The sequence below is a fragment of the Arachis hypogaea genome, chromosome 4 (genome assembly GCF_003086295.3).
Source record: "Arachis hypogaea cultivar Tifrunner chromosome 4, arahy.Tifrunner.gnm2.J5K5, whole genome shotgun sequence".
Lineage (NCBI taxonomy): Eukaryota > Viridiplantae > Streptophyta > Magnoliopsida > Fabales > Fabaceae > Arachis > Arachis hypogaea.
The window spans coordinates 16,405,496-16,427,289 of NC_092039.1; the positions used below are offsets into that span (position 1 = coordinate 16,405,496).

The 21,794-nt window shown below is 40.3% G+C and overlaps 1 non-coding gene across 1 annotated transcript; it reads right to left on the minus strand.

Moving 5' to 3' along the window:
• Window positions 1-1,881: 1,881 nt before the first annotated feature.
• On the minus strand, window positions 1,882-1,989 carry LOC112799388 (small nucleolar RNA R71). The gene has a single exon (XR_003200970.1). It is a non-coding gene; the product is annotated as a small nucleolar RNA R71 (small nucleolar RNA).
• Between the last annotated feature and the right edge of the window lie 19,805 nt (window positions 1,990-21,794).

Consider the following 21,794-nt stretch of genomic DNA (forward strand, 5'->3'; position numbering starts at 1 on the left):
TTCTTGGTGTTCATCTTGACATTCAAAGTGTCATTGCATGCATTACTTGTTTTGATCTTATATTTTTATGTTTTACTTCATTTTGTTGTTTTTCTCTCTCTTCATTAAAAAAGTCAAAAAATAAAAAAAATTATATTTTCAAGTAAATAATACAGAGAAATGAAGGTTCAGAACATAAGGCAGAAGAATCACAAAGAAAAAGAGCTCACTGGCGTCAAAACACCAGTAAAGAGGCACTTTGGGCGTTAAACGCCAGAATGGCTACCATTATGGGCGTTAAACGCCAGAATGGCTACCATTATGGGCGTTTAATGCCAGTAAAGCTATCATTCTGGGTGTTAAACGCCAGAAATGGCAGTATTCTGGGCGTTTACAAAAATGCCCAGTAAAGAAGGATTTCCGGCGTTTACCTGGCTGGGCGTTAAACGCCCATAGAGGTAGCATTCTGGGCGTTAAACGCCAGAATGGATAGCATCCTGGGCGTTTAACGCCAGGATGACACAAGGGAGGTAATTTTGTTTCCAATTTGATTTTTTTCAATTTTTCATATTTTAATTCATAACTTTTTGCATCAAACATATTTTAAACTTTCATTTTTCATTTTTCTTTTAATGTTTTTGAAAAATTTCAAACTAATTTTTCAAAAATCTTTTACTTAATCTTATCTCATATTTTCAAAAATCCTTGCTAACAATTAATGTTTTGATTAAAAAAATTGCAAGTTTGTTACTTTCTTGTTAAGAAAGGATCAATCTTTAAATTTTAGAATAATATCTTTTAATTTCTTGTTAGTCAAGTTATCTTTTTTTAAAAATCAAATATTTTTCAATCATATCTTTTCAATCATATCTTTTTAAAAAAATCAAATCTTTTTCAATCATATCTTTTTTTCAATCAAATCTTTTTCAATCATATCTTTTCAAATTTTGATTTCAAAATCTTTTTTCTAACTTCTTATCTTTTCAAAATTATTTTCAAATCTTTTTCAACTAATTACTATTTCTTATCTTTTTCAAAACCACCTAACCACTTTTCCACTTCCAATTTTCGAAAATCACTAACCACTTTTTTAAAAATCTTTTTAATTAACTAATTGTTTTAATTTCAATTTTTGAAAACTCTTTCTCTCTCTCTCTCTCTCTCTCATCTTTTTCTATTTATTTGCTAACACTTCTCTTCCACTTATAATTCGAACCTTCTCTCTCCCTCTGTATTTGAATTCTTCTCATTCTCTCTCTACCTCATTCTTCTATTCTTCTTTTTTGCTGACACCTCAAGGAATCTCTATACTGTGACATAGAGGATTCTACTACTCCCTTTTGTTCTCTTCTTTTTCATATGAGCAAAAATAGGGATAAAAACATTCTTGTTGAAGCTGATCCTGAACCTGAAAGGACTCTGAAGAAGAAGCTAAGAGAAACTAAAGCACAACACTCCAGAGAGGACCTTACAGAGAATTTCGAAAAAGAAGCAGACATGGCAGACGAACCCAACAACAATGCTAGAGATTCAAGGAAGATGCTTGGTGACTATAATGCTCCAACTTCCAACTTCTATGGAAGAAGCATCTCAATTCCTGCCATTGGAGCAAACAACTTTAAGCTTAAGCCTCAATTAGTTTCTCTAATGCAGCAGAATTACAAGTTTCATGGACTTCCATCGGAAGATCCTCATCAGTTCTTAGCTGAATTCTTACAGATCTGTGATACCGTCAAGACCAATGGGGTTGATCCCAAGGTCTACAGACTCATGCTTTTCCCCTTTGCTGTAAGAGACAAAGCTATGACATGATTGGACTCATAATCTAGAGAAAACTTGAACTCTTGGGACAAGCTGGTCAATGCTTTCTTGACCAAATTCTTTCTACCTCAAAAGATGAGCAAACTCGGAGTGGAAGTCCAAACCTTCAAACAGAAGGAAAGTGAATCCCTCTATGAAGCTTGGGAAAGATACAAGCAATTAACCAAAAGGTGTCCTTTTGACATGCTTCCAAAATGGAGCATCATATGTATATTCTATGATGGTCTATCTGAATTATCTAAGATGTCATTGGACCATTCTACTAGTGAATTTCTTCATCTAAAAACCCCTACAGAAGCCCTTGAACTCATTGAGATGGTTACAAATAACCAGTTCATGTACACTTCTGAAAGAAATCCTGTGAATAATGGGATGACTCAGAAGAAAGGAGTTATTGAGATTGATACTCTGAATACCATATTGGCTCAGAACAAAATATTGACCCAGCAAGTCAATATGATTTCTCAGAATCTGACTGGATTACAAGCTACATCCGGCAGTGCTAAAGAAGCCTCCTCTGAAGGAGAATCTTATGACCCTGAGAATCCTGCAATGGAAGAGGTGAATTACATGGGAGAATCCTATGAAAACACCTATAATCCTTCATGGAGAAATCATCCAAATTTCTCATGAAAGGATCAACAGAAGCCTCAACAAGGCTTCAATAACAATAATGGTGGGAGAAATAGGTTTGGCAATAATAGCAAACCTTTTCCATCATCTTCTCAGCAACAGACAGAGAATTCTGAGCAGAGCCTCTCTGGCTTAGCAAACATAGTCTCTGATCTATCTAAGACCACTCTCAGTTTCATGAATAAAACAAGGTCCTCCATAAGAAATTTGGAGGCACAAGTGGGTCAGCTGAGTAAAAGAGTTATTGAAACTCTTCCTAGTACTCTCCCAAGCAATACAGAAGAGAATCCCAAAAGAAAGTGCAAGGCCATAACTATAACCAAAATGGCCGAACATGGAGAGAGTGAAAAGGCAATGATTCCCAGCAAGGAAGACCTCAAGGGACATCCACTGACTAATAATAAGTTCCCTATTGAGGAACCAGAGGAATCTGAGGCTTATACAGAGACCACAGAAATTCCACTGAACTTACTTTTGCCATTCATGAGCTCTGATGAGTATTCTTCCTCTGAAGAGGGCGAAGACACTGTTGAAGAGCAAGTTGCTCAGTATCTAGGAGCAACTATGAAGCTGAATGCCAAGTTATTTGGTAATGAGACTTGGGAGGATGAACCTCTATTCAATGAACTGAATACATGGATTCAGCAGACATTGCCTCAAAAGAAACCAGATCCCAGAAAGTTCTTAATACCTTGCACGATACGCACCATGAACTTTGAAAAGGCTCTGTGTGACCTGGGGTCAGGTATCAACCTCATGCCACTCTCTGTTATGGAAAAACTAGGGATCTTTGAGGTACAAGCTACAAGAATCTCACTAGAGATGGCAGACAAATCAATGAAACAGGCTTATGAACTTGTGGAGGATGTCTTAGTGAAGGTTGAAGGCCTTTATGTCCCTGCTGACTTCATAATCCTAGATACTGGGAAGAATAAGGATGAATTCATCATCCTTGGAAGACCCTTCCTAGCCACAACAAGGGTTGTGATTGATGTGGATAGAGGGGAGTTAGTCCTTCAATTAAATGAGGACTACCTTGTGTTTAAGACTCAAGGATCTTCTTCTGTAAACATGGAGAAGAAGCATGAAAAGCTTCTCTCAATATAGAGTCAGACAGAGCCCCACACTCAACTTCTAAGTTTGGTGTTGGGAGGCCACAATCATGCTCTAAGTATCTGTGAAGCTCTGTAAGAGCTTCCTATCAAGCTATTGACATTAAAGAAGCGCTTATTGGGAGGCAACCCAATTTTATTTATCTATGTTAATTTAAGTCTTCTATAGGCTAATGATCATGTGAAGTCATGAAAACAACTGCAAAATTAAAGCAGAATGAAAAATAGCATCAAAAATAGTACACTCTGGAGGACAGGCTTACTGGCGTTTAAACGCCAGTAAGGATAATAGAATGGGCGTTTAACACCCAGTCTAACAGCATTCTGGGTGTTAAACGCTAGAATTGGCAGCCAGACTGGCGTTTAATGCCAGAAAGGGCTGTCTGGTGTCTGGCTAGCGTTAAACGCCAGAAAGAGGCACCAACCTGGCGTTTAACGCCAGGAAAGGTAGCAGAACTGGCGCTTAACACCAGATTTGGCACACAGTGGGCGTTTAAATGCCAAGAAGGTGCAGGGATGAGAATTCCTTGACACCTCAGGATCTGTGGACCCCATAGGATCCCCATCTACCCCACTTCACTCTCCCTCTTCTTCACACCTTTCCATAATACTATTCCCCAACACCCACCTACCTCACCATTCAAATTCAAACCATTTCCCTCCCAAACCCACCCATTCTCCACACGGTTACCCTCTCTCCCTTACCCTATAAATAACCCCCCTTGGCCGAATTCCCACACACCTCCATCTCCTCTATTTTTTCTTCTTCTTCTTCTCCTTTCTTTCTTCTTTTGCTCGAGGATGAGCAAACTTTTTAAGTTTAGTGTGGGAAAAAGCTCTGCTTTTTATTTTTCCATAACCATTATGGCACCTAAGCTGGAGAAACCTCTAGGAAGAGAAAAAGGAAGGCAGTTACTTCTAACTCTGAGTCATGGGAGATGGAGAGATTCATCTCAAAAGCTCATCACTAGAAAGAGAATGGAGCAAACAAGAGAGCCCACTCATGGACCTCAACAAGAGCATGAGGAAGTCCCTCATGAAGAAATCCCTGAGATGCCTCAAGGGATGCATTTTCCTCCACACAACTATTGGGAGTAACTCAACACCTCTTTAGGGGATTTGAGTTCCAATATGGAGCAACTAAGGATGGAGCACCAAGAGCACTCCATTATCTTCCATGATATAAGAGAGGACCAAAGATCCATGAGGGAGAAGCAACAAAGGCAAGGAAGAGACATTGAGGAGCTTAAGCACTCCATAGGATCTTCAAGAGGAAGAACTAGCCGCCATCACTAAGGTGGACCCGTTCTTTAATTTCCTTGTTATTTGTTTTTCTGTTTTTCATTTCTTATTCTTTATGTTTTGTCTATGTTTGTGTCTTTATTACATGATCATTAGTGTCTAGTGTCTATGCCTTGAAGTTATGAATGTCCCATGAATCCTTCACCTTTCTTAAATGAAAAATGCTTCTAATTGCAAAAGAACAAGAAGTACATGAATTTCAAATTCTATCTTGAAATTAGTTTAATTATTTTGATGTGGTGGCAATACTTTTTGTTTTTTGAATGAATGCTTGAACAGTGCATATTTTTTGATAGTGAAGTTTATGAATGTTAAAATTGTTGGCTCTTGAAAGAATAATGAAAAAAGAGAAATGTTATTGATAATCTAAAAAATCATGAAATTGATTCTTGAAGCAAGAAAAAGCAGTGAAAAACACAAAGCTTGCGAAAAAAAGGGGCAAAAAATAAAGAAAAAGAAAGAAAAAGAAAAAGCAAGCAGAAAAAGCCAGTAACCCTTTAAACTAAAAAACAAGGGTAAAGAGGATACAAGGCTTTGAGCATCAGTGGATAGGAGGGGCCAAAGGAATAAAATCCTGGCCTAAACGGCTAAATCAAGCTGTCCCTAACCATGTGCTTGTGTCATGAAGGTACAAGTGAAAAGCTTGAGACTGAGTGGTTAAAGTCGTGATCCAAAGCAAAAAGAGTGTGCTTAAGAAATCTAGACTCCTCTAACTGGGGACTCTAGCAAAGCTGAGTCACAATCTGAAAAGGTTCACCTAGTTATGTGTCTACTGTGGCATTTATGTATCCAGTGGTAATACTGGAAAACAAGATGCTTAGGGTCATGGCCAAGACGCATAAGTAGCTGTGTTCAAGAATCAACATACTGAACTAGGAGAATCAATAATACTATCTTAATTCTGAGTTCCTATAGATGCTAATCATTCTAAATTTCAAAGGATAAAGTGAGATGCCAAAACTGTTCAGAAGCAAAAAGCTACAAGTCCCGCTCATCTAATTAGAACTAAGCTTCATTGATATTTTGGGATTTATTATATATTCTCTTCTTTTTATCCTATTTTGTTTTCAGTTGCTTGGGGACATGCAACAATTTAAGTTTAGTGTTGTGATGAGCGGATAATTTATACGCTTTTTGACATTGTTTTTAGGTAGTTTTTAGTATGTTTTAGTTACTTTTTAGTATAATTTTATTAGTTTTCATGCAAAAATCACATTTCTGGACTTTACTATGAGTTTGTGTATTTTTCTGTGATTTCAGGTATTTTTTGTCTGAAATTGAGGGACCTGAGCAAAAATCTGATTCAGAGGTTGAGAAAGGACTGCAAATACTGTTGGATTCTGACCCTCCTGCACTCAAAGTGAATTTTCTGGAGTTTCAGAATCCCAATTGGCGCGCTCTCAATTGCTTTGGAAAGTAGACATCTTGGGCTTTCCAGCAATATATTATAGTTTATATCTTGCCCGAGATTTGATGGCCCAAATTGGCGTCCAAACACCCACTAAAGACCATTTTCTGGCGTAAAACGCCAACACTGGCACTAAAGCTGGAGTTAAATGCCCAAACTAGCACCGAAGCTGGTGTTTAACTCCAAGGATGGCCTATGCGCGTGAAAGCTTTAAAGCTCAGCCCAAACACACACCAAGTGGGCCCCGGAAGTGGATTTCTACACTATCTACTTATTTTCTGTAAACCTAGTTTACTAGTTTAATATAAATAGCACTTTTTACTATTGTATTGATATCTTTGGAGCACTTTTCGATCCTTTGATTAGGTCTTCTTCCCCTGTTTTCGAATTCTTATGCCATTTGGGAGGCTGGCCATTCGACCATGCCTAAACCTTTTTTCTTTTATGTATTTTCAACGGTGGAGTTTCTATACCTCAGAGATTAAGGTGAGGAGCTCTGCTGTTCCTCATGAATTAATGCAAGTACTATTATTTTTCTTTCAATTCACGCCTACTTCTTCTCCAAGATATACTCTTGTACTTAATTCAGTTAAGTCAGACTGAAGGGGTGACCCGTGACAATCACCCACTATCTTCAGTACTCGCTTAGCCAAGATTCGCATGCCTGACAACCACAAAGCGGTCTACATGATATTCAACGTAGTCATTGGATGCAAACTGGAGTATACTCTCTTGGGTCTCAAATTTACGGATTCGCATTGTCTCTCCTGACAACAGAGCATCCGACCCCGTGATTAGGATCTTCGTGGTATAGGTGATGAGCGGATAATTTGTATGCTTTTTGGCATTGTTTTTAGTATGTTTTTAGTATAATCTAGTTAGTTTTTAGTATGTTTTTATTAGTTTTTAGCTAAAATTCACTTTTCTGGACTTTACTATGAGTTTGTGTGTTTTTCTGTGATTTCAGGTATTTTCTGGCTGAAATTGAGGGTCCTGAGCAAAAATCTGATTCCGAGACCAAAAAGGACTGCAGATGCTGTTGGATTCTGACCTCCCTGCACTCGAAGTGGATTTTCTGGAGCTACAGAAGCCCAATTGGCGCGCTCTCAACGGCATTGGAAAGTAGACATTCTGGGCTTTCCAGAAATATATGATAGTCCATACTTTGCCCAAGATTTGATGGCCCAAACCGGCGCTCAAAGTCTCCCTCAGAAATTCCAGCGTTAAACGCCGGAACTGGCATAAAATTTGGAGTTAAACGCCCAAACTGGCATGAGAACTGGCGTTTAACTCCAGAAAACGTCTCTACACATAAAAGCTTCATTGTTCAGCCCAAGCACACACCAAGTGGACCCAGAAGTGGATTTTTACGTCATTTACTCATTTCTGTACACCCTAGGTTACTAGTTTACTATTAATAGGATCTTTTGACATTGTATCAGTACCTTTGGATGACCTCATGACACTTTTACACGTTTTCCTCCACAGCATGAGTCTCTAAACCCCATGGTTGGGGGTGAGGAGCTCTGCTGTGTCTTGATGAATTAATGCAATTACTACTGTTTCTCATTCAATCATGCTTGCTTCCATTCTAAGATAATACTTGTTCTCAATCCGGATGAATGTGATGATCTGTGACAATCATCATCATTCTCAACTATGAACGTGTGACTGACAACCACCTCCGTTCTACTTTAGATTAAGTAGTTATCTCTTGGATTCTTTAATCGGAATCTTCGTGGTATAAGCTAGAACTGATGGCGGCATTCAAGAGAATCCGGAAGGTCTAAACCTTGTCTGTGGTATTCTGAGTAGGATTCAATGATTGAATGACTGTGACGTGCTTCAATCTCCTGAAGGCGGGGCGTTAGTGACAGACGCAAAAGAATCACTGGATTCTATTCCGGCCTGATTGAGAACCGACAGATGAATTCCGCTATGCTGTGACAGAGCATATGCAATCGCTTTCACTGAGAGGATGGGAGGTAGCCATTGACAACGGTGAAACCCTACATACAGCCTGCCATGGAAGGAGACTTGCGTGTTTGAAGAAGAAGACAGTAGGAAAGCAGAGATTCAGAAGATGGAGCATCTCCAAACCTCAACCTATTCTCCATTACTGCAAAACAAGTAATCATTTCATGTTCTTTTGCTTTTCACAATCAATCCTGATAATTTCTGATATCCTGACTAAGATTTACAAGATAACCATAGCTTGCTTCAAGCCGACAATCTCTGTGGGATCGACCCTTGCTCACGCAAGGTATTACTTGGACGACCCAGTACACTTGCTGGTTAGTTGTGCGAAGTTGGAAAAGTGTGATTGCAATTTCGTGCACCAAGTTTTTGGCGCCGTTGCCGGGGATTGTTGAGTTTGGACAACTGACGGCTTATCTTGTTGCTTAGATTAGGACTGTTTTATTTTTGTTGGTTTAGAGTCTTTTAGTTGAGTCTAGTTTCATATTTTAAGTTTGGTGTCAATTGCATGCTTTTGTTTTTCTTTTAATTTTCAATTTTTGCATGTTCTTAGTCCCTTTTTGATTCATAAAAATTCTAAGTTTGGTGTCCTCTTTGTGTTTTTCCCTTAAAAATTTTCGAAAACTGTGTATTTGATTTTCTAAAATTTTAAGTTTGGTGTCTTTTTGTGTTTTTCTCTTTCCTCTTTTCAAAAATCAAATCTTTTTCATAAAAATTTTTCAATCATATCTTTTTAATTGCTATTTTCAAAATCTTTTTAATTGACTAATTGATTCAGTTTTCAATTTATTTAGATCTTATTTTCTTTTTGATTTTCGAATTTTTATTTTAATTTTCCTTTGTTTTATTTTAGTTTTTCGTTTATTCAAAAAAAAAAACAACAAAAACAAAATTTATCTCTTTGCAATCATCATTATTTCCCTTTTGTCCATCATGGACTTAAGTGGGATTAATCAGTCCAAAAGGACTCTGGGGTCATATGCTAACCCCATTACAGCTGCATATGGGAGTAGCATCTGCACACCTCCCATCAAAGCAAGCAGCTTTGAACTAAATCCTCAACTCATTATCATAGTGCAGCAAAACTGCCAGTATTCCGGTCTTCCACAGGAAGAACCTACTGAGTTTCTGGCACAGTTTTTACAAATTGCTGACACAGTACATGATAAAGAGGTAGATCAGGATGTCTACAGACTATTACTGTTTCCATTTGCTGTAAAAGATCAAGCTAAAAGGTGGTTGAATAACCAACCTACAGCAAGCATAAAGACATGAAAACAGTTATCAGACAAATTCCTGAATCATTTTTACCCTCCAAAAAGGATGACACAGTTAAGACTGGACATCCAAGGCTTTAAACAAGAGGATAATGAATCCCTTTATAATGCCTGGGAGAGGTATAGAGGTATGCTCAGGAAATGTCCCTCTGAAATGTTTTCAGAGTGGGTACAGTTAGACATTTTCTACTATGGGCTTACAGAAAAAGCTCAGATGTCTTTAGACCACTCAGCTGGTGGATCTATACACATGAGGAAGACAATTGAAGAAGCTCAAGAGCTTATAGACACTGTTGCTAGAAACCAATATTTGTATTCTAGCAATGAGTTCTCTCCAAAAGAGGAAGTCATGGCAGTAGTCAATGACCCTAGTCCTCAAGAACAGATAACTGAGCTTAATCAGCAATTGCTCCTGATAATAGAACAGTTAGCAGACTTTAAAGAGATGCTCCATGAAACTAAAGTTGCTAACAAGAGCATAGAACTGCAGTTGAATCAAGCAAAACAGCAATTATCTAAACAGATAACAGAGGAATGTCAAGCAGTTCAATTGAGGAGTGGGAAGACCCTGAATAACACTGCTCAAAAGAGTAAAAAGCCAAACAAGGAACAATTGACAGAGGACAACCAAACCACTGTGCAAAATCCCTCTGAGGACAGTAAGAGCCCAGAGAGGAATGTTATTGGCGTTCAAACGCCAGAAAGGGAAGGAAAGTTGGCGTTAAACGCCCATTCCTTGCCCAATTCTGGCGTTCAAACGCCAGAAAAGGGGGAGAAGTTGGCGTTTAACGCCCAAGCTTCACCCATTCCTGGCGTTCAAACGCCAAGGGAAGATCAGACACCTGAGAGTGCTGACAGTAATCCCTCTAACAAGGCTTCTTCAACCACTTCTGTAAGAAATAAACCTGCAGCATCTAAGGTTGAAGAATATAAAGCCAAGATGCCTTATCCTCAAAAACTCCGCCAAGCGGAACAGGATAAGCAATTTGCCCGCTTTGCAGACTATCTAAGGACTCTTGAAATAAAGATTCCGTTTGCAGAGGCACTTGAGCAAATACCTTCTTATGCTAAATTCATGAAAGAAATCTTAAGTCATAAGAAGGATTGGAGAGAAACTGAAAAAGTGTTTCTCACTGAAGAATGCAGTGCAGTCATATTAAAAAGCTTACCAGAAAAGCTTCAAGATCCAGGAAGCTTTATGATACCATGCACATTGGAAGGTGCTTGCACCAAGACAGCTCTATGTGATCTTGGAGCAAGCATCAATCTAATACCTGCATCCACTATCAGAAAGCTTGGGTTGACTGGAGAAGTCAAACCAACCCGGATATGCCTCCAACTTGCTGATGGCTCCATTAAATACCCATCAGGCATAATTGAGGACATGATTGTCAAGGTTGGGCCATTTGCCTTTCCAACTGACTTTGTGGTGCTGGAAATGGAGGAGCACAAGAGTGCAACTCTCATTCTAGGAAGACCCTTCCTAGCAACTGGACGAACTCTCATTGATGTACAAAAAGGGGAAGTAACCTTGAGGGTCAATGAGGATGAGTTCAAGTTGAATGCTGTAAAAGCCATGCAGCATCCAGATACACCACATGACTGCATGGGCGCTGACATTATTGACTCTCTGGTAGAAGAGATCAATATGACTGAGAGCCTAGAATCAGAGCTTGAGGACATCTTCAAAGATGCTCAACCTGATCAAGAAGAACTATAGGAGGCAAAGGAATTTTCGAAAATTCCTCAGGGGGAGGATAAGCCTCCCAAGCCTGAACTCAAACCACTACCACCATCCCTGAAATATGCATTTCTGGGAGAGAGTGACACTTTTCCAGTGATTATAAGCTCTGCTTTAAATTCACAGGAAGAGGAAGCACTGATTCAAGTGCTAAGGACACACAAGACAACTCTTGGGTGGTCCATAAGTGATCTTAAGGGTATTAGCCCAGCTAGATGCATGCACAAGATCCTGTTGGAGGATATGCCAAACCAGTGGTCCAACCGCAGAGGAGGCTAAATCCTGCCATGAAGGAGGTGGTGCAGAAAGAGGTCACTAAATTACTGGAGGCTGGGATTATTTATCCGATTTCTGATAGCCCCTGGGTGAGCCCTGTCCAAGTTGTTCCCAAAAAGGGAGGCATGACAGTGGTTCATAATGAAAAAAATGAACTGGTTCCTACAAGGACAGTCACAGGGTGGCGCATGTGTATTGACTACAGAAGGCTCAATACAGCCACCAGAAAGGATCATTTTCCTTTACCATTCATAGACCAAATGCTAGAAAGACTAGCTGGCCATGATTATTACTGCTTTTTGGATGGCTATTCAGGCTACAACCAAATTGCAGTAGACCCTCAGGACCAAGAGAAAACAGCATTCACTTGCCCTTCTGGCGTGTTTGCCTATAGGAGGATGCCTTTTGGTCTGTGCAATGCACCTGCAACCTTTCAGAGGTGCATGCTCTCTATCTTTTCAGATATGGTAGAGAAATTTCTGGAAGTCTTCATGGATGACTTTTCAGTATATGGAGACTCATTTAGCTCCTGTCTTAATCACCTAGCACTTGTCTTGAAAAGATGCCAAGAGACTAACCTGGTTTTAAACTGGGAGAAATGTCACTTTATGGTGACTGAAGGAATTGTTCTTGGACACAAAATTTCAAACAAGGGAATAGAGGTGGATAAGGCAAAGGTAGAGGTAATTGAAAAATTACCACCACCTGCCAATGTTAAGGCAATCAGAAGCTTTCTGGGGCATGCAGGGTTCTACAGAAGGTTTATAAAGGATTTTTCAAAAATTGCAAAACCTCTGAGTAACCTGTTAGCTGCTGACACACCATTTGTGTTTGATACACAATGTCTGCAGGCATTTGAGACCCTGAAAGCTAAGCTGGTCACAGCACCAGTCATCTCTGCACCAGATTGGACATTGCCATTTGAACTAATGTGTGATGCCAGTGACCATGCCATTGGTGCAGTGTTGGGACAGAGGCATAACAAGCTTCTGCACGTCATTTACTATGCCAGCCGTGTTCTAAATGACGCACAGAAGAACTATACAACCACAGAAAAAGAGTTACTAGCAGTGGTCTATGCCATTGACAAGTTTAGATCCTATCTAGTGGGATCCAAAGTGGTTGTGTACACTGACCATGCTGCTCTTAAATATCTACTCACAAAGCAGGATTCAAAACCCAGGCTCATCAGATGGGTGTTGCTTCTGCAAGAGTTTGATATAGAAATAAGAGACAGAAAAGGGACAGAGAACCAAGTAGCTGATCATCTGTCCCGAATAGAACCAGTAGCTGGGGCGTCCCTCCCTTCTACTGAGATTTCTGAGACTTTCCCAGATGAGCAACTATTTGCCATTCAGGAAGCTCCATGGTTTGCAGATATTGCAAATTTTAAAGCTGTGAGGTTCATTCCCAAAGAGTACAGCTACGTGCAGAGAAAGAAATTAATCTCAGATGCCAAGTACTACCTCTGGGATGAACCATATCTCTTTAAGAGATGTGCTGACGGAGTGATCCGCAGATGTATACCCAGAGAAGAAGCACAAAGGATCCTATGGCACTGCCATGGATCACAGTATGGAGGACATTTTGGAAGTGAGCGAACAGCCACTAAAGTCCTCCAATGTGGCTTCTACTGGCCTACTCTCTATAAAGATTCCCGAGAGTTTGTGCGTAACTGTGACAGTTGCCAAAGAGCTGGTAACCTGCCTCATGGATATGCCATGCCTCAACAAGGGATATTAGAGATAGAATTGTTTGATGTATGGGGAATTGACTTCATGGGGCCATTCCCACCATCATACTCAAACACCTACATTCTGGTGGCAGTGGACTATGTGTCTAAGTGGGTAGAAGCAATTGCTACACCCACTAATGATACAAAGACCGTACTGAAATTCCTCTAGAAAAACATTTTCAGCAGGTTTGGCGTTCCCAGAGTGCTAATCAGTGATGGGGGCACTCATTTCTGCAATAAACAGCTACACCTTGCTATGGTTAGATATGGAATTAGCCACAAAGTGGCAACTCCGTATCATCCACAGACAAATGGGCAAGCTGAGGTCTCTAACAGAGAGCTAAAGAAAATCCTGGAACGGACTGTGATGGCCCGAAGAAAGGATTGGGCAAAGAGCTTGGATGATGCTCTGTGGGCATACAGAACAGCATTCAGGACTCCTATAGGAACCTCCCCATACCAACTGGTGTATGGGAAGGCCTGTCATTTGCCTGTGGAACTGGAACATAAAGCCTACTGGGCAACCAGATTCCTAAACATGGATGCACAGTTAGCTGGTGAAAAAAGACTGCTCCAGCTAAATGAGCTAGAGGAGTTCAGACTCAATGCCTTTGAAAATGCAAAAATTTATAAGGAAAAGGCAAAGAAATGGCATGACAAGAAGTTGTCAACCAGAGTCTTTGAGCCAGGACAAAAAGTTCTGCTCTTCAACTCTAGGCTCAGACTGTTTCCAGGAAAACTCAAATCCCGTTGGAGGGGTCCGTATGTGATTACAGGAGTGTCACCATATGGATATGTTGAGCTTCAGGATATTGATTCTGACAAGAAGTTCATTGTTAATGGACAGAGAATCAAGCACTATCTTGAAGGAAATTTTGAGCAGGAATGCTCAAAACTGAGACTTGAGTGATTCTTAGTGAAGGTCCAGCTAAAGACAGTAAAGAAGCGCTTGCTGGGAGGCAACCCAGTCATTAGGAGGTTGTATGAATTGTTCTTACAGAGGCAAATATCAAAAATGAAGGAATTCACAGAGTTACAGAAGGATTCAGCTCAAAAAGCAGAGAAAATGAGCTTACTGGAGAAAAAACGCCAGTAAGGTGCATTTTGGGCGTTAAACGCCAGAATGGATACCATTCTGGGCGTTTAACACCAGGAATGGTGCCATTTTGGGCGTTAAACGCCAGAATGGGCACCATTCTGGGCGTTTAACGCCAGGTGTGCAGCATCCTGGGCGTTTTGAAAAACGCCCAGTGATGAAGGTTTTCTGGCATTTAACGCCAGCCAGGGCACCTGGCTGGGCGTTAAACGCCCAAAAGGGGTAGCAAATGGGCGTTAAACGCCAGAATGGGTGCCATTCTGGGCGTTTAACGCCAGAAAGGTGGGGGGACCACATTTTTGTTTTCAACTCAAATTTTTTCAAACTTTCCTCTTTTTACCCATACTCTTCTACATAAATGCACTTCAACCTTTCATCATTCACTTTCAAATCTTCACAAATCAAAACCATTCTTCAAATCTATTTCAAATTAATCCCAAATCTTATTCAAAAACTCACCCTTTTCTCAATTTCTTTCCATATCTTCTCAAATCTCCTTTCAAATCTCTCTTTTTTTCGAAAAAAACTCTCCCCCTCACCTTATAAATTCGTGTTTGGCTTCCTCTTTCCACCACACCATTCGAATTTCCTCTTCCTCTCTCTCTCTCTCTTCTCTTCTTTCTTCTCTTTTTGCTTGAGGACAAGCAAAACCTCTAAGTTTGGTGTGCTTTTCCGTGATCACTAAGCCAAGATTCATCAAGATCATGGCTCCTAAGGGAAAACAAACCAACTCAAGAGGAAGGAAAGAGACTAATCCAAAGAATCTTTGGAATCAAGAGAAGTTCTTAACCAAAGAACATGAAGACCATTATCACAAAATAATGGGTCTGAGGTCAGTGATCCCGGAAGTTAAATTTGATCTGAAAGAAGATGAATATCCGGAGATCCAAGAGCAAATTCGAAACAGAGGATGGGAAGTTCTGACCAATCCTGAAATAAAGGTTGGAAGGAACATGGTTCAGGAATTCTACTCAAATCTGTGGTTAACAGATAAGCAGAGAATGACTGGAACTGCCTACCATACCTACAGAACCATGGTCAGAGGGAAAGTTATGTACTTCCATCTGGACAAAATAAGAGAAATCTTCAAACTACCTCAACTGCAAGATGATCCTGATTCCTTTAATAGGAGGATGGTGAGAGTAGATAAAGGGTTGGATCAAGTTCTAGAGGACATATGCCTCCCTGGGACTAAGTGGATAACCAATTCAAAGGGTGTCCCAAACCAACTCAAGAGGGGAGACCTCAAGCCAATTGCAAGAGGGTGGCTAGACTTTATTGGGCGTTCCATATTGCCCACTAGCAACCGTTCTGAGGTCACCATCAAGAGAGCAGTGATGATTCATTGCATTATGCTTGGAAAAGAAGTGGAGGTCCATCATGTGATTGCTTGTGAGATCTACACAATTGCCAATAAGAATTCCACTGTAACCAAATTGGCTTACCCAAGCCTGATCTCCTTGCTCTGTAAAGAGGCTGGGGTGAAGATGGAAGCAGATGAATTCATACCCATTGAACGGCCAATCACCAAGAAGTCAATGGAAGGAGCAAGAGAAGCAGGGGCGTGAACTCCAAGAATTGAAACGCCAAAAGTTCTCCTCTCAAGTTGAGGGAGCATCCACTTCTCAAAATCAAGGTTGTTGAGTCCTAACTCTGTGAAAACCTCTATCATTAGGAGCCTATGTTTGCATTTTTTTTTCTTTCCTTTGTTTTGCTTTTATTTTTCGTTTTTCTAGTCTCATTTTATATCTATTTTTTTTAGTCTTGTTTTAATTCATAATTAATAAAAATTGAAATTTTATGCCTTAAAGATATGAATGTCCTATGAATCCATCACCTCTCTTAAATGAAAAATGCTTTAATCACAAAAGAACAAGAAGTACAGGATTTCAAAATTTATCATTGAAACTAGCTGAATTAGTTTGATGTGGTGACAATACTTTTTGCTTTCTGAATGAATGCTTGAACAGTGCATATGTCTCTTGAATTTGTTGTTTTGAGAATGTTAAAAAAATTGTTGGCTCTTGAAAGAATGAGGAAAAAGAGAACTGTTATTGAGGATCTAAAATCATTAGACTGATTCTTGAAGCAAGAAAAAGCAGTGGATACAAAACGAAAAAAAAAAGAAGAAAAAGAAAAAGAAAAGAAATAAAGTTGTGATCCAAGGCAACAAGAGTGTGCTTAAGAACCCTGGACACCTCTAATTGGGGACTTTAGCAAAGCTGAGTCACAATCTGAAAAGGTTCACCCAATTATGTGTCTGTGGCATGAATGTATCCGGTGGTAATACTGGAAGACAGAGTGCTTTGGGCCACAGCCAAGACTCATACACTAGCTATGTTCAAGAATCATTATGCTCAACTAAGAGAATCAATAACACTATATGAGTTCTGAGTTCTTATAGATGTCAATCATTCTGAACCTCAAGGGATAGAGTGAGATGCCAAAACTGTTCGGAGGCAAAAAGCTACTAGTCCCGCTCATCTAATTGGAACTATGTTTCCTTGATATTTTGGAGTCTATAGTATATTCTCTTCTTTTTATCCTATTTTGATTTTCAGTTGCTTGGGGACAAGCAACAATTTAAGTTTGGTGTTGTGATGAGCGGATAATTTGTATGCTTTTTGGCATTGTTTTTAGTATGTTTTTAGTATAATCTAGTTAGTTTTTAGTATGTTTTTATTAGTTTTTAGCTAAAATTCACTTTTCTGGACTTTACTATGAGTTTGTGTGTTTTTCTGTGATTTCAGGTATTTTCTGGCTGAAACTGAGGGTCCTGAGCAAAAATCTGATTCCGAGACCAAAAAGGACTGCAGATGCTGTTGGATTCTGACCTCCCTGCACTCGAAGTGGATTTTCTGGAGCTACAGAAGCCCAATTGGCGCGCTCTCAACGGCATTGGAAAGTACACATCCTGGGCTTTCCAGCAATATATGATAGTCCATACTTTGCCCAAGATTTGATGGCCCAAACCAGCGCTCAAAGTCTCCCTCAGAAATTCCAGCGTTAAACGCCGGAACTGGCATAAAATTTGGAGTTAAACGCCCAAACTGGCATGAGAACTGGCGTTTAACTCCAGAAAACGTCTCTACACATAAAAGCTTCATTGTTCAGCCCAAGCACACACCAAGTGGACCCAGAAGTGGATTTTTACGTCATTTACTCATTTCTGTACACCCTAGGTTACTAGTTTACTATTAATAGGATCTTTTGACATTGTATCAGTACCTTTGGATGACCTCATGACACTTTTACGCGTTTTCCTCCACAGCATGAGTCTCTAAACCCCATGGTTGGGGGTGAGGAGCTCTGCTGTGTCTTGATGAATTAATGCAATTACTACTGTTTCTCATTCAATCATGCTTGCTTCCATTCTAAGATAATACTTGTTCTCAATCCGGATGAATGTGATGATCTGTGACAATCATCATCATTCTCAACTATGAACGTGTGACTGACAACCACCTCCGTTCTACTTTAGATTAAGTAGTTATCTCTTGGATTCTTTAATCGGAATCTTCGTGGTATAAGCTAGAACTGATGGCGGCATTCAAGAGAATCCGGAAGGTCTAAACCTTGTCTGTGGTATTCTGAGTAGGATTCAATGATTGAATGACTGTGATGTGCTTCAATCTCCTGAAGGCGGGGCGTTAGTGGCAGACGCAAAAGAATCACTGGATTCTATTCCGGCCTGATTGAGAACCGACAGATGAATTCCGCTATGCTGTGACAGAGCATATGCAATCGCTTTCACTGAGAGGATGGGAGGTAGCCATTGACAACGGTGAAACCCTACATACAGCTTGCCATGGAAGGAGACTTGCGTGTTTGAAGAAGAAGACAGTAGGAAAGCAGAGATTCAGAAGATGGAGCATCTCCAAACCTCAACCTATTCTCCATTACTGCAAAACAAGTAATCATTTCATGTTCTTTTGCTTTTCACAATCAATCCTGATAATTTCTGATATCCTGACTAAGATTTACAAGATAACCATAGCTTGCTTCAAGCCGACAATCTCTGTGGGATCGACCCTTGCTCACGCAAGGTATTACTTAGACGACCCAGTACACTTGCTGGTTAGTTGTGCGGAGTTGCAAAAGTGTGATTGCAATTTCGTGCACCAATAGGCTAGATTCAATAGACAGTATTCCTGAGATCCGGAAAGTCTAAACCTTGTCTGTGGTATTTTGAGTAGGATCTGGGAAGGGATGACTGTGAGGAGCTTCAAACTGGCGAATGTGGGGCGCAGTGACAGTGTGCAAAAGGATCAATGGATCTTATTCTGATACAAGTGAGAACCGACAGATGATTAGCCCTGCAGTAGCTGTGCCTGGTATTTTTCATCTGAGACGAGAAATCCGACAGTTGATTAGCCGTACAGAAACCGTAGCCGGACCATTTTCACTGAGAGGATCATACAGCTTGCCATGGAAGGGAAGCGCGTGATTTGATGAAGGCAATAGGAAAGCAGAGGTTCAGAGGCAACAAAGCATCTCCAAACGCTTGTCTGAAATTCCCACCCATGAATTACATAAGTATCTCTATTTTATTTTATGTTTTATTTATCTGTTAATTATCAAAATCTCATAACCATTTGAATCCGCTTAACTGAGATTTACAAGATAACCATAGCTTGCTTCAAGCCGACAATCTCCGTGGGATCGACCCTTACTCACGTAAGGTATTACTTCGACAACCTAGTGCACTTGCTGGTCAGCTATGTGGAGCTGTGAAAAGTGTGAATCACAATTTCACATACCATAGTATAATTAGACTGAGCGCCGTCTAAAGTCTTAGAGGCATAGGCAATAATATAAGGGTCCTTACCTTCGCGCTGAGCCAGCACCGTGCCTCCAGCATAGTTGGAAGCGTCACACATGATCTCGAACGGACTACTCCAGTCACAATGGGAGCTTGTATCAAGGCAACCTTCAGCTTATCAAACGCCTCCATGCAATCTTCACTCAACTCGAACTCTACGTCCTTCTGAAGCAACTGGGATAAAGGCAATGCTACCTTACTGAAGTCCTTGATAAACCTCCGGTAGAAACCTGCATGACCAAGAAACAAACGGACTTCCCTCACAGATGAGGGGTAAGGTAAACTAGAATAATATCTACCTTTGCTGGATCAACAGAGATACTAGTATTGGAAACAACGTGGCCTAGAACAATACCTTATTTTACCATGAAATGACACTTTTCAAAAATAAGTTCAAGGTTTGAACTAGTACACCTTTCTAATACTCTAGCTAAATGGTGCACGAAATTGTGATCATCAATGGCGCCATCAACATGGTACGCTCATTGCAATCTCAACTCTCTATCACAACTCCGCACAACTAACCAGCAAGTGCACTGGGTCGTCCAAGTAATAAACCTTACGCGAGTAAGGGTCGATCCCACGGAGATTGTTGGTATGAAGCAAGCTATGGTCACCTTGTAAATCTTAGTCAGGCAGACTCAAATGGGTATGGGTGATATATGAATAAAACATAAAGATAAAGATAGAGATACTTATGTAAGTCATTGGTAGGAATTTCAGATAAGCGAATGGAGATGCTTGGTCCCTTCCGTCTCTCTGCTTTCCTACTGTCTTCATCCAATCCTTCTTACTCCTTTCCATGGCAAGCTTATGCAAGGGTTTCACCGTTGTCAGTGGCTACCTCCCATCCTCTCAGTGGAAATGTTCAACGCACCCTGTCACGGCACGGCTATCCATCTGTCGGTTCTCGATCAGGCCAGAATAGAATCCAGTGATTCTTTTGCGTCTGTCACTAACGCCCCGCCCTCAGGAGTTTGAAGCACGTCACAGTCATTCAATCATTGAATCCTACTCAGAATACCACAGATAAGGTTAGACCTTCCGGATTCTCTTGAATGCCGCCATCAGTTCTTGCCTATACCACGAAGACTCTGATCTCACGGAATGGCTGGCTCGTTTGTCAAGCGAGCGCTCGGTTGTCAGGCGATCAACCATGCATCGTGTATCAGGAATCCAAGAGATATTCACCCAATCTAAGGTAGAACGGAGGTGGTTGTCAGTCACACGTTCATAGGTGAGAATGATGATGAGTGTCACGGATCATCACATTCATCAAGTTGAAGAACAAGTGATATCTTGGAACAAGAACAAGTGGAATTGAATAGAAGAACAATAGTAATTGCATTAATACTCGAGGTACAGCAGAGCTCCACACCTTAATCTATGGTGTGTAGAAACTCCACCGTTGAAAATACATAAGAACAAGGTCTAGGCATGGCCGAATGGCCAGCCTCCCAAAGTGATCAAAAGATCTAAAGATCAAACGATTCCAAAGATCCGAAGATTAAAATACAATAGTAAAAGGTCCTATATATAGAGAACTAGTAGCCTAGGGTGTACAGAGATGAGTAAATGACATAAAAATCCACTTCCGGGCCCACTTGGTGTGTGCTTGGGCTGAGCATTGAAGCATTTTCGTGTAGAGACTCTTCTTGGAGTTAAACGCCAGCTTTTGTGCCAGTTTGGGCGTTTAACTCCCACTTTGGTGCCAGTTCCGGCGTTTAACGCTGGGAAATCTGAAGGTGACTTTGAACGCCAGTTTGGGCCATCAAATCTTGGAAAACGTATGGACTATCATATATTGCTGGAAAGCCCAGGATGTCTACTTTCCAACGCCGTTGAGAGCGCGCCAATTGGGCTTCTGTAGCTCCAGAAAATCCACTTCGAGTGCAGGGAGGTCAGAATCCAACAGCATCTGCAGTCCTTTTCAGTCTCTGAATCAGATTTTTGCTCAGGTCCCTCAATTTCAGCCAGAAAATACCTGAAATCACAGAAAAACACACAAACTTATAGTAAAGTCCAGAAAAGTGAATTTTAACTAAAAACTAATAAAAATATACTAAAAACTAACTAAATCCTACTAGAAACATACTAAAAACAATGCAAAAAGCGTACAAATTATCCGCTCATCACAACACCAACTTAAATTGTTGCTTGTCCCCAAGCAACTGAAAATCAAATAAGATCAAAAGAAGAGAATATGCAATGAATTCCAAAAACATCTATGAAGATCAGTATTAATTAGATGAGCGGGGCTTTTAGCTTTTTGCCTCTGAACAGTTTTGGCATCTCACTCTATCCTTTGAAATTCAAAATGATTGGCTTCTTTAGGAACTCAGAATCCGGATAGTGTTATTGATTCTCCTAGTTAAGTATGATGATTCTTGAACACAGCTACTTATTGAGTCTTGGCCGTGGCCCAAAGCACTCTGTCTTCCAGTATTACCACCGGATACATACATGCCACAGACACATAATTGGGTGAACCTTTTCAGATTGTGACTCAGCTTTGCTAGAGTCCCCAATTAGAGGTATCCAAGGTTCTTAAGCACACTCTTTTTGCCTTGGATCACAACTTTATTTCTTTCTTTTCTTTCTTTTCTTTCTCTTTT